At 39.4% G+C, this 14,069-nt stretch overlaps 2 pseudogenes; one reads left to right on the top strand and one right to left on the bottom strand.

Moving 5' to 3' along the window:
* Nucleotides 1-6,866: 6,866 nt before the first annotated feature.
* LOC101013235 lies at nt 6,867-10,151 on the bottom strand (annotated as a pseudogene).
* Nucleotides 10,013-12,363, top strand: LOC110742264 (annotated as a pseudogene).
* Nucleotides 12,364-14,069: the final 1,706 nt, after the last annotated feature.

Raw genomic sequence — 14,069 nt, 5'->3', positions numbered from 1 at the left:
TTTTAAACGTGAAGGATATTAACTTTTATTGAAAACTTTTTCTGTATCTATTGAAATAATTTTGTGGTTTTTATCTGTAGTTTGTTTATCTGATTAATCACACATACTGATTTGTGTCTGTTGAACAAACCTTGCATCCCAGGGATACAATCTACTTGATCATAGTGAATTAGCTTTTTAATATGCTGCTGGATTTGGTTTGCTAGTATTTTGTTGAAGATTTTTACATCAATGTTCATCAAGGATATTAGCCTGAAGTTTTCTTTTTTTGTTTTATCTCTGCCAGATTTTGGTATTAGAATGATGCTGTTGCTGGGAGCAGTGACTCACGCATATAATCCCAGCACTTTGGGAGGCTGAGGTGGGTGGATCACGAGGTCAAGAGATGGAGACTATCTTGACCAACATGGTGAAACCCTGTCTCTACTAAAAAACAAAAAATAGCTGGGTGTGGTGGCGCACGCCTGTAATCCCAGCACTTTGAGAGGCTGAGGCGGTAGAATCGCTTGAACCTTGGAGGTGGAGGTTGCAGTGAGCCCAGATCGCGCCACTGCACTCCAGCCTGGCAACAGAATGAGACTCCATCTCAAAATATAAATAAATAAATAAATACATAGAATGATGCTGTTTTTATATAATGAGTTGGGGAGGTGTCCCTTCTCAATTTTTAAAAATAGTTTTATAAGATATAATACTGGTTTTTCTTTGTACATTAGTTAGAATTCAGCTGCGAATCTGTCTGGTCCTGGATTTTCTTCCTTTCTTTTTTTCCCAGATGGAGTCTCGCTCTGTTGCCCAGGCTGAAATGCAGTGGTGGGATTTCGGCTCACTGCAGCCTCTGCCTCCCAGGTTCAAGCAGTTCTCCTGCCTCAACCTCCCGAGTAGCCAGGACTACAGGCCAGTGCCACCATGCCCGGCTAATTTTTGTATTTGTAATAGAGACAGTATTTCACAACATTGGCCAGGCTGGTCTCGAACTCCTAACCTCAGGTGATCCTACCACCTCTGCTTCCCAAAGTGCTGGGATTACAGGCATGAGCCAGCATACTCGGCCAGTCCTGGGCTTTCTTTTGGTTGGTAGTCTGTTTACTACTATTTCAATTTTGGAGCTTGTTATTGGTCTATTTGCTGATTCATTTTGTTGTTTTTGTTCAGTTATGGGAAGATGGATTTTTCCAGAAATTTATCCTTTTTTTTTTTTTTTTAAGATTTTCTAGTTTGCATAGAGATGTTTATAGTAGACTTCAATATTTATTCATATTTTTGTGGGGTCAGTGGTAATGTCCCTTTTGTCGTTTCTAATTGTGTTTATTTGGATCTTATTTTTTCAGTAATCTTATTAGTGGTTTATGTTTTTTTTTTTTTTTTTTTTTTTTTTTGAGACGGAGTCTCGCTGTGTCTCCCAGGCTGGAGTGCAGTGGCGTGATCTCGGCTCACTGCAAGCTCCGCCTCCCGGGTTCACGCCATTCTCCCGCCTCAGCCTCCCAAGTAGCTGAGACTACAGGCGCCCGCCACCACGCCCGGCTAGTTTTTTGTATTTTTAGTAGAGACGGGGTTTCACCATGTTAGCCAGGATAGTCTCGATCTCCTGACCTCGTGATCCACCCGCCTCGGCCTCCCAAAGTGCTGGGATTACAGGCTTGAGCCACCGCGCCGGGCTTAGTGGTTTATCTTATTAACTTTTTCAAAAGATTTAACTCAATAGATTTCTTATTTGTATGACTTTTCATGTCTAAATCTCCTTCAGTTCAGATCTTCTTGTCTTCTGCTAGCTTAGGAGTTGGTTTTCTCTTGTTTCTTTCATTCTTTTATTTATGATGTTAGGTCGTTATATAGACGTCTTTCTAACTTTCTGATGTGAGCATCAAAAAGTGCTATAGATTTCCCTCTTACCACTGTCTTAGCTGTGTTGCAGATTCTAGTATGTTGTATCTTCGTTCCCATTTGTTTCAAAAAACTTCTTAATTTCTACCTTAATTTCATTATTTATTCAAAAGTCATTCACATGCAGATTCTTTAATTTCCATGTAATTGTATAATTTCAAGTCATTTTCTTGGTGTTGAATTACATAGTTATCAAGCTGTGGCCTAAGAATATGTTTGGTATGATATGGGGATTATTAAATTTGCTGATAATTGTTTTATTTCTGATTGTGTGGTCAGTTTTAGAGTATTTGACACGTGGTGGTGAGAAGAATGTATACTGTGTTGATTTCAGATGGAGAATGTTGTAGATGTCTATTAGGACTATTTGGTCAAGGGTTTAGTTCTGATATCTCTGTTAATTTTCTGCCTCGATGATCTGTCTAATAGTGTATGTGGGGTGTCATAGGAGTCAGAATCTAAGTCTCTTCATCGTTCTCTAAGAACTTTTTTGTGTGTGTTTGTGATGGAATCTCACTCTGTCACCCAGGCTAGAGTGTCGTGGCGCGATCTCAGCTCACTGCAACCTCTGCCTCCTGAGTTCAAGAGATTCTCCTGCTGCTTCAGCCTCCTGGGCAGCTGGGATGACAGGAGCGTGCCACCACGCCCGGCTAATTTTTGTATTTTTAATAGAGACCAGGTTTCACCATGTTGGTCAGGCTGGTCTTGAACTCCTGACCTCGTGATCCACCTGCCTCAGCCTCTCAAAGTGCTAGGATTACAGGCATGAGCTGCCATGCCCAGCAGAACTCATTTTATTCATTTGCATGCATGGATTTTTAATAGCATTTTTTCTGTCTGCTTTTTTTTCATAAACATTCTTTCAAGTGCACACAGTATGCCCAAGGCTACATCTTAGATGTCTGCATCCAGTGTCTACTGAAATTCAGATGTCAAGTGTTCAAGAACATGTCCAGAGACTTGGCTGTTGTAGAAAAAATTATAAATTAAAGATAAGAGGCTTTATTGTCTTACCTGAAAGTAAAGGAGGATATTTCATTCATCCTTCTTTTTTTAAAAAAAAACATTTAGATTACACGTAGATAGTTTTCTCTGCTTTTTGGAAATATATGTAAATCATAGTAACAGCTATGTAAACCTTTTGTTATTCCTTCTGACTCAGAATTGTCTTCATCTAGGACCTCAGAACCATTGCTTTGTTTTTGCTTTGGCAAAGGTTTTTTTGTTTGGTTGGTTTTTTGTTTGTTTGTTTTTTAGTCTTTTAAAATAGACACAAATTTGTTTAAAGCTTTTTTTTTAAGACAGAGTTTCACTTTTGTCACCGAGGCTGAAATAAAATGGCACGATCTCAGCTCCCTGCAACCTCCACCTCTCAGTTCAAGTGATTTTCCTGCCTCAGCCATTCAAGTAGCTGGGATTAGAGGCTCCTGCCACCACCCCCGACTACTTTTTTGTATTTTTAGTGGAGATGGGGTTTTGCCATGCTGGCCAGGCTAGTCCCGAACTCCTGACCTTAGGTGATCCACCCGCCTTGGCCTCCCAAAGTGCTGGGATTACAAGCATTAGCCACCACACCTGGCTGTTTAAAGCTTACTTTAAGAGCACACAAAAGTTGAGCACAAAGATAAGATTAAATTTTGCAACACAGAATGATAAAGAATTAAAAGGATACTCAGTAAATTTTTTTGACAGAAAACTGATTATCCAAGGTAATTATCTCATATTTGCAGACTGAAATACTTACACTGCAAAGGCAAGAACAGTTCAGTTTATTCACTAAATAGTGGAATCTGTAGGTGTACCTTGGTTTCTGTTACTTCAGTACAATTAGTATAATTAGGTGTAGTGTTTGTAGACAACTTGCATTCACATAAATTAGATAACATTTTGTACAATAGTATGAATAGAAGGCCACAATATTTGAATAAATCCCTTAATTAGTCATTTTAATATTGTTATTTATACTCTTGAACTATAAAGTGTTTTAACTGAATTATGGTTATAGATATTTTTAAAGTTCTACATACATTATGACAAGTACTTTAAAATTATTATACTTAGATATTTATAGCTAATATCCAAAGAAAATTCACTACAAAATTGTTATAGTAGATATTAGTTTGACATGCTTATTAATTTATCCAATAGGGATAATTATAGGTAAACATGGTTTGTGTCTTTCATTTCACTGAATTCGAATGCTGCTATTACAGGACAAACAAACATGATGGGTGATGTGACGACCCAAAACCATAATAACTCTTCAGTTAGCTATGTTGCAAGCTCAAATATATTCCACTGTATAACAAAGTCAGATTCCAGTTTTTCATGAAAAAGTGCTGGTGAAAATTGTCAGATGTATTCCAGTGTAGATCCCCAATTCACTGGTTAGGAGATGGGAGGGCAGAAGACATGAAAAAGAACGCTTGTAAAATTCTGCTGAGAGCATGCCTTTTCTTTCATAATGCTCATGTTTCTCATGCTGACATGCTGAGAGTAGTTGTGCATTCTGAGTGTTTTGAGAAAAATTCCTTTTGGGGGATTATCTTCTGACCAAGTTTGTTAGTCTTACATCTAATCTGAGTTTTTTCTTGAAGATGCTTTTAACTTATTTTTTCTTTCAATATAATCTTGCTCAGATTGAGAGCTGTTTTTCTCTCCAGTGCTTTGGGTGCCTGTTTCAGAAGCCCTGTTAGTATCCCATGGTCTCTATGAATGAGATGGGTTGTCACACGGAGAATTCTTGGAGCTATCTCTATCTGGATTCATGCTGGAAATCTAGCAGTATTTTTTTTTTTATGTCACCATTATAAATAGAAACTGAGGCTGAAATACTGCTCCCATTCCCATTACTGTGAAGGTGCAGTTCTTCTGAGAGTAAATTTTGAAGGAGCTTTGCAGGCTCTTCTCCCTGCAGCCCGAGCTTCACTCTCTGATGTGACACTAGAATGCTGCTGTGGCATTGGGGTTCATGTAAGATGTGAGCTAGCAGCTTTGAGCTGTGTGTTGTGGACTGTGTCTCAGTGGAAGTTTGTAGGCTTAAAGAGAGGACCCTGGCCATCAGGAGAACCCAAGCAGTGTGCTTGAACCCAGTCCTCGGGGAGTAAAGAGCCATTGCTTTAAAATGCATATAGCCAAAACCATAACACCCTATTCAACAATTTCAGTAGGAGAGTGAGAGCCTGTCTTATCAGCAGGGTCCTGGCTTCAAGTTGCAAAATTACCTCCTGTCGTGAAAAGGTAAAAATTTTATTTTGTCATTGCATAACCAATTAGCATACATGGATGGCCTCCCTAATTACCAGTGAATTTAGGATGAACTGTATATGACATCGTGCTATAAATTCTTCTACTTTTGGATTAGTTATGGTGATTCTCTCTCTGTCTTTCCAATCTCTTAAGCAGGTTCACTGTGATGCATGTCCTATTCTGGTTTAATTTTGTAATAAAACAGTATACTTTCTGTTCTATCATTGTGGAGTTTCTCTGGGGCTAGAGAAAGTTTTTATTTTATTATTTCACAAACACTGTCTAGAATTACCAGAATTTCACCACATTGACCAGGCTGGTTATGAACTTGTGACCTCAAGTGATCCACCTGCCTCAGCCTCCCAAAGTGCTGGGATTACAGGTGTAAGCCATCACCCCAGCCACAAATTCACTTGTACCTGTATAGATTTCAGACAACTAGAATCTTTGTTCCCAGGTTAAAATCCTCAAGCTTGGTCCAAATAAACTGTCTACTTATATTCATGTTCTGTCATCTGTTTTTCCATTTCTGTAAACTATTATCTAGAAGAGCAGCTTCTGTGAGGGGACCTCTCTTTCAATTGTACTTTACTTGCTGTAACACCCAAAAATGCAGAGTGAGGTTAATCCCACCCAGAATCTGCACATAAGTTCTGTCCTCTGCCTGGGATTTACAAGACAGGCCAAGACTTTGGATTGAAAATGTACAGAAAACTAACTGGAGGCATTTTCTGCATTGTGAAATGTCAACACAGACATCTTGAAGTCTTCCTTTGAGAGTGTGGCTTTTTGAGCTCTTCATATCTAGTTTGGTGACCTGCTACATGTTCTACATTCTGTGAGAGGTTCTGAGAGTAAATAGAATCCGATGGCCAAATCTATAAGTGTAAACAAGCATCTTAGGAGTGAAAGATCAAGGCTAGAAAGTATCCAGAGCCATAACCACAGCTATACCTACCGGTAAAATGCAAGACTTGAGTAGAGTATTCTTGTCCTTCCTGTTACTCAAGAGCTAGAATCAGGACAGGTGATCCAGGTTCTGGAGCTCCACGAGAGCAGTTCCATTTTTTATTTAGAATCAGCCTGTCTCTTCTGCCTGGCTTATCATTGGGCAGTCAACCCGGGGTAACTGGGAACCCTCTTACAATTACCTAGCCATCTTTGAAACATTTGAGAATGTCCAGAGCAGAATTTTATCAGGCTGACAAGAGGGGTTAATTCTACTTCTTTCTCAGTGTAAAAGAAATGAGTCATTCTGTGTGTGTTCCTCCCTCATACAAGAGATAATTTTTGTTGGTACTCAGGTGACAGTTTCCCCAGTTTTCTTGTACTTGGGTGAAAAACAAAGAGGTCTGGAAACTAAAACAGATAAACTGATTGCTTTCATTTCGTATTATCATTAGAAAAATAGGTAGAGCAGTTGTGGGGTTCTTACCATACTAGAAACTTTTAGTCTGGACTAGTGATATGTCTTGGCTGTGTCACCACCCAAATCTCATCTTAAATTGTAACTCTCACAGTTTCTACATGTTGTGGTAGGAACCCAGAGGGAGGTGATTAAATTATGAGGGCAGGTCTTTCCTGCACTGTTCTCATGACAGTGAATGAGTTTCACAAGATCTGATGATTTTGAAAATGGGAGTTTCCCTGTATAAGCTCTGATTTTGCTTGCCACCATCCATGTAAGATATGACTTGCTTCTCCTTGCCTTCTGCCATGATTGTGAGGCCTCCCCAGCCATATGGTATTGTTTAAGTCCATTAAATCTCTTTTTCTTCCCAGTCTCTGGTGTGTTTATATCAGCAGTGTGAGAACAGACTGATGCAAAAAATTTTTACCAGTAGAGTGGGACATTGATGAAAAGATACCTGAAAATGCGCATGTGACTTTGGAACTGACTAACGGGCAGAGATTGGAGCAGTTTGGAGGTCTCAGAGGACAGGAAAATATGGGAAAGTGTGGAACTCTCTAGAGACTTGTTGAATGGCTTTGACCAAAATGCTGGTAATGATATGGAAAATAAAATCCAGGCTGAAATGGTCTCAGATGGACATGAGGAACTCGCTGAGAATTGGAGCAAAGGTGACTTTTCTTATCTTTTAGCAAAGAGACTGGTGTTATTTTGCCCCTTCCCTAGAGATTTGTGACACTTCGAACTTGAGAGAGATGATTTAGATTATCTGGCAGAAGAAATTTCTAAGCAAGGCAGGTCTCTATTGAGCCGTGGATGTCAGTCTGTGTTCTGCAGGATAGGTTTTGTTAAAGTTGTTAAGAATAATGCCTATTTTAAGAGATACCAAATGAAATTTAGAGGACAAGAGGGTAAAACTAATTATTATTCTTGGAAATGCTTGGTGATACAGGATAAAAATAAATACACCACACCCAAATACAGGATGATAATTTTTTTGTTAGTTGGGTTTTTTAAAGCATAATACAGGAGTAGATTTATTATAGCTACTCCAAATGTTAGAGTGATACAATGACCACAGAGTTAAAAACTCTCGCTGTTATAGCTGTTTATTTGACAATAATTGGTTTAGTCTACAAGTTTAAGGCAAACATATTAATGCATTTGCTTTTCTTCAGAATTCACAAAGATTACATAAAATCTGTCCCAAAACTTCTAAGAAATATTCAGTAGTTAAAAATAAGTCTGATTAAGATGCTTTTTTAGTATACATGAATGAACTAAGGCGGTATATAATGCTTTTTTAAAACAAAATTTTAAAAAATTCAATAAAGGCAATCTTTATCTTGTTTGAACAATGCATTCTGAAAAGGTTAAACTTCAGAAATTATTTAAAGGTAAATAAGATTGGCATCCATAAGGAATACTATTTATAAAATAAATGCAGTTATGGAGGCTACTTCAAAGAAGAATAAAATTTGGACTTCTGAGTATGATGAGTGCACAATAATGAACCACTGTCTTGGGGAACACAGTTCAGCATTACAGCACACAGACTGGCATCGTCTGTACATGGCGTTGCTCCATTTTTCTCAGAAAAAGAGTAGGTCCATTTTGTCAGCTGTTTTTTATTTGTTCCCAGGGAGCATAAATGCTTAACATCATTAAGAAGACAAAAATAAAATCTGAAGGAAGGCAGCCCTTTTCAACAGGAAGGCAGAGTGTGGCTTACATGTCTTTGTTTAGCACTGCCAGGCAGTTTGGCAGCAAATCTAGTTACCTTTTGCATGATTCAGTTCTAACGCTGCCAGTTCCAGTAATTTTTTCTGAATGCAGCCACACTTCTTTTCTTTTTTTTTTTTTTTTTTTGAGACGGAGTCTAGCTCTGTCGCCCAGGCTGGAGTGCAGTGGCCAGATCTCAGCTCACTGCAAGCTCCGCCTCCTGGGTTTACACCATTCTCCTGGCTCTACACCATTCTCCTGGCTCAGCCTCCCGAGTAGCTGGGACTACAGGCGCCTGCCACCTCGCCCAGCTAGTTTTTTGTATTTTTTAGTAGAGACGGGGTTTCACCGTGTTAACCAGGATGGTCTCGATCTCCTGACCTTGTGATCCGCCCGTCTCGGCCTCCCAAAGTGCTGGGATTACAGGCGAGAGCCACCGCGCCCGGCCAGCCACACTTCTTGTCTGAAAATCTATAAGTTCTTGTTTTGCAGACTGAGATTTTTATTTTCAAATTTCTGACTACATAATTATTGGAAAGTTTTAGCCAGCAGAACATCTATATTTTTTGCTCTTGCTTTATCCAGTGCTGTTAGCATTTTCATAATCCACTAGTGACCTAGACCTTCAATACAGGAGATCCTTAGCAGCTTGAGGTCTCTTAAGTAATATTTTTATTTTTATTTTTATTTTTATTTATTTTTTTTTGAGACGGAGTCTCGCTCTGTCACCCGGGCTGGAGTACAGTGGCCGGATCTCAGCTCACTGCAAGCTCTGTCTCCCAGGTTTATGCCATTCTCCTGCCTCAGCCTCCCGAGTAGCTGGGACTACAGGCGCCCGCCACCTCGCCCGGCTAGTTTTTTTGTATTTTTAGTAGAGACGGGGTTTCACCGTGTTAGCCAGGATGGTCTCGATCTCCTGACCTCGTGATCCGCCCGTCTCGGCCTCCCAAAGTGCTGGGATTACAGGCTTGAGCCACCGCGCCCGGCCTAAGTAATATTTTTAAGGGTCAGAAAGTTCGAGGGCCTCATCAGCAGACACTCATGCTTCTATTTTTCTTGTTTTAGCCAACATTTCTGAAACTTTGAGAAAAAACTTTCATATATCTGTAGAATCCTAAGTTCCTAAAGCATATAATGAAGAACCAATTCTATTGTAATCATCTGCAGCACTTTTGTGGGTTCTTGTCATTCTACCAGAGTTAACAGATGCATCCTTAACTCAGTTATGATATTCTAAAAGAAATGTTCATTCATGTTCAAAGAAATTATCTACATCCTTTTCTCCTGAAACAATTACTCCATCTGCTGATTTAACCATGTTTTTAAAGAAATCTTCAAGTTTCTCTTTTTATTTGTCCTCGCACACTCAAATTTTGATTATATTCCAAGAAGACATGGAAATTTGAATATTTTCTCAAAATAGGATGTGCTGTCACATGACATAGGAACACTTCATGCATCGCAACTGTCTTCTTGAATATTCCCAAATATTCAGCTTCCAGTTCCTGTTTCATCTTTGTGAATTCTTCCTTTGTCATTGACCCTTCTTCTGCAAGCTTCTGTACTTTTTCCTTTGAAGCATCAAAATCAGGTCTTGGTGGTGCTGGTGAAATGATGTAACCTGCATAGTCTTCATTTTTAACAAAGCAATCGTGATGCCAGATAAATTGCTTGTGTTGCTGAACAACAGAAAACTCACTTTGTTTAAAATTTGGCAATAAACTTTTTGTGTGAACAGTGAATTTTACTTTATCCCACTCAAAGAGCATCAGAGATGTCCACCTGCAGAGGAGGATCACTTTGAAGATCTACATTTATTGCTTTAAGTCTACAGTTCTCTTCCCGAGAGGAAGTCAGGGCCATCATCCAGGTCTTCCATCATGGCTGCTCCCCAGGATGATAGTTTGTGTAACAAACAGAGATATTGTCAGATTACGTACATCCATATAGAATAGGACATGATAGTATGCACAGCATATGCACGTAAACTCCCAAAATGTGATGTGAAGGTTGGCCTAACCAATTACACTGCAGCATATTGTACTGGCCTGCTGCTGGCCTACAGACTCCTCAATAGGTCAAGATCTGTGACCTATGACATGGACAAGATCTGTGAAGGCCAAGTGGAGATGACTGGCAATGAATACAATGTGGAAAGCACTGATGGTCAGCCAAGTGCCTTTACCTACTATTTGGATGTAGGCCTTCCCAGAACTACCACTGGCAATAAAGTTTTTGTTCCTGAAGAGAGCAGTAGATGGAGGCTTGTTTATCCCTCACAGTACCAAACAATTCCCTGGTTATGATTCTGAAAGCAAGGGATTTAATGCAGTAGTACACCAGAAGCACATCATAGGCCAGAATGTTGCAGATTACATGCACTACTTAGTGAAGGAAGATGAAGATGCTTACAGGAAATTGTTCTCGCAATACATAAACAAAAGCATAACTCCAGACATGAAGGAGATATATAAGAAAACTCTTGCTGCTATGTGAGAGAATCCAGTCTATGAGAAGAAGCCCAGGAAAAAAGTTAAAAAGAAGTGGAACCATCCCAAAATGTCCGTTGCTCAGAAGAAAGGTCAAGTAACTCAAAAGAAGGCAAGCTTCCTCAGAGCTTATGAGTGGGCTTCTGAGAACTAAACCAAACAATTTTTAATGAGGCTTTTTCAGATGAAGAAAATAAACTTATTGACAGCAACATTTAAAAAGAAAAATTAAATTTATAAGCAGCAAAACATTCAAGAGATTACTTGGGTTCTCTTAAAGGCATTCAGTTTCAAAATGGAAACAGAGCATTAAAGTTTGGAAAATTTGCAGCCTGACAATGCAATAGAATAGAAAAGCTCATTTTTTGGAGGAGAAATATTAGCCAGCTGTGGGAAAAATGTCTCCAGGTCATGACAGAGATCTTCTCCACAGGCCCCTCCATCACAGGCCCAGAGGCCTAAAAGAAAAAGATGGCTTTATGGGTCAGGTCCAGGGCTTCCCTGCTCTGTGAAGCCTAGGGACTTGGTACCCTGTATTCCAGCCACTTCAGTCATGGCTAAAAGGGGCCAAGGTAGAGCTCAGGCTGTTGCTTCAGAGAGTGGAAGCCCCAAGCCTTGGCATCTTCTATATGGTGTTGAGACTGCGGGTTCATGGAAGTCAAGAATTGAGGTTTGGCATCGTCCACCTAGATTTCAGAGATATATGGAATGGATGTCCAGGCAGAAGGTTGCTGCAGGGGTGAAGCCCTCATGAATGAACATCTGCTAGGACAGTACAGAAAAAATGTGGGGTTGGAGCCCCCACACAGAGTCCTTACTGGGGCACTGCCTTGTGGAGCTTTGAGAAGATTCCAGAATGGTAGATCCACTGACACCTTGCACCATGTGCCCGGAGAAGCCATAGACAAGCTCATGAAGGCAGCCAGGAGAGAGTCTGTATCCTGCAGAGCCACAGGGGTGAAGCTGCTCAAGACGATGGGAACCCACCTTTTGCATCAGCATGACTCAATGCAGAACATCGAGTCAGAGGAGATCATTTTGGAGCTTTAAGATTTGACGGTCTTGCTTGATTTTGGATTGCATGGGGGCAGTAGCCCCTTTGTTTTGGCCAATTTCTTCCCTATGGAATGACTGTATTTACCCAATGCTTGTACCCTCATTATATCAGGGAAGTAATTAACTTGCTTTTAATTTTACAGGCTCATAGGCAGAAGGGACGTACCTTGTTTCAGATAAGATATTGAACTGTGGACTTTTGAGTCGATGTTGAAATGAGTTAAGACTTTGGGGTACTGTTGGGAAGGTATGATTGGTTTTGCAATGCAAAGACATTAGATTTGGGAGGGGCCGGGGTGGAATGACATGGTTTGGCTGTGTCCCACCCAAATCTCATCTTGAATTGTCATTCTCACAAGTCATGGTGAAAACATGGTGGGAGATGATTCAGTTATGGGAGTGGGTCTTCCCTGCACTGTTCTCGTGATAGTGAATGAATTTCAGAATATATGATGGTTGTAAAAATGGGAGTTTTCCTGCACAAGCTCTCTCTTTGCCTCCCGCTGTCCATGTAAAATGTGACTTGCTTCTCCTTGCCTTTTGCCATGATTGTGAGGCCTCCCCAGCCACATAGAACTGTAAGTTCATTAAATCTCTTTCTCTTCCCAGTCTCCAGTATGTCTTTATCAACAGTATGAGAACAGACTAATAAAACTAGCAACTGAATAAAAGGTTGAATTATGCATCATATAGTAGGTAAATAAATGTGTGCAAAAAAACTTGGGCTTTATTTCGGCCATGTTCTTTATATTGTTGTGACTTTTGGTGTTTTTACCTAAAAGACTATTTCTGAACAGAAGAGTTATTATTATTTGTATTTCTTTTACCTTACTAAAAACACATATTCATCTTTTAATAAAATTATCCTAGGAAACCTTAAATATTTGTTTAAATGGCTTATTAGTATATGATATGAAATTGACAGGAGAGTGGCTATAAAAGGTTTAAATTACACAAACTCTGAGATACAAATTTATCTTAGGTAAGCTTAGGAAAAACAAAACTGGAAATACCCGCATTGGCATAGAGAACCAAATTTTAGCTAGGGTCCACTCCCTGTCCCAGTTCTGTTCAGATTCACCCCTTTTGAAGGTCTTATTTAGGTCTGGCCCTACGCTGAAGTCTCCTCTCACAGAACTGATTAGAAAAGATCAGTTTTGGGTGATGAATCCTGTTCCACTTTTGGAGCTGGTGCTCACAATTTTCTGAAACAGAAAAGCAATACATGAGAAATATAAAGCATGAATTTTAGAGTCTTTTTAAAATTATTAAAACCAGTGCTTGCAGAGACATTTTATTTAGCAACTTGTTTTCCATTCCTGCAGAGCTAGTAGTTGCTCCCCAAGCCACAAGAAGTAAATATAAACACAATAAAATTTCCTGTAAGTTATATTAAACTCTTCATTTCTCTATTCCTCTCATCTGTTATGTTTAGCTTTTATTCTACACATTTTAAAAAAACGGTCAATGACAGAGAAACAGAAAAAAAACTGGGTCATTTTTCTAAATACTGGGAATTATTGAACACTTAGTATCAATACACAGGGTGTTATTAAGATTAAATTCTGTAATGTGCTATCACAGTGCCCTGCAGCATCTTATTGAGCATGTAGTACTTGAATAATAAACACTGCATTACTATATGTGTACATGTTGTTTTCTAAACGCAGACTTAAACATTGTTGCTTTCTAAATTCAAAAACAAAAAAAAACAAACAAAAAACATTGTTGCTTTGTTTCTTCTGTAAACTTAAAAAAAGCCAGCAAAGATTATAATACTTTAAGGTGGAGATTGGTTGTCCCTATTTATACCAAAAGTATTTGTGTTGTCACAAGAGTGCTGAGTGTAAGGAACTCGGTGCTGTGCCTGCTTGCTCTAACTAATGCTAATAATGACCCCAGGTGGAGAAACATCAGCATTGATAGGAAACTTGTTTATAACACCCATTCATGTACCCTTTCAAAACCTGCAGAATCACATTTCATAGAATAGGGCCCAAATTACCAAGTGATTTGTAATCTTGTCAAAGCTGGAGAGGCAATGCTTAAATGGTTATAAGCCCAGGCTTCTAATTAGAATCATGTGACTCTAAGTTGAGGCCAGAATCAAATATGAGGGTTCAAGATACATTTATGATAATTAATTCTCACCTTTGCATTAACGGGTGATCCCAGAACCTGTTCTGTTCGGGTTTCTTAGGAACCGGGCAGTGCGGCCCACATTTTTATTACTGTAGCAGAAATTGCTGGTGTCTGTG

The sequence above is a fragment of the Papio anubis genome, chromosome 20 (genome assembly GCF_008728515.1).
Source record: "Papio anubis isolate 15944 chromosome 20, Panubis1.0, whole genome shotgun sequence".
NCBI classification, from domain to species: Eukaryota; Metazoa; Chordata; class Mammalia; order Primates; family Cercopithecidae; genus Papio; species Papio anubis.
This window is presented reverse-complemented; position numbering and strand designations above follow the sequence as displayed.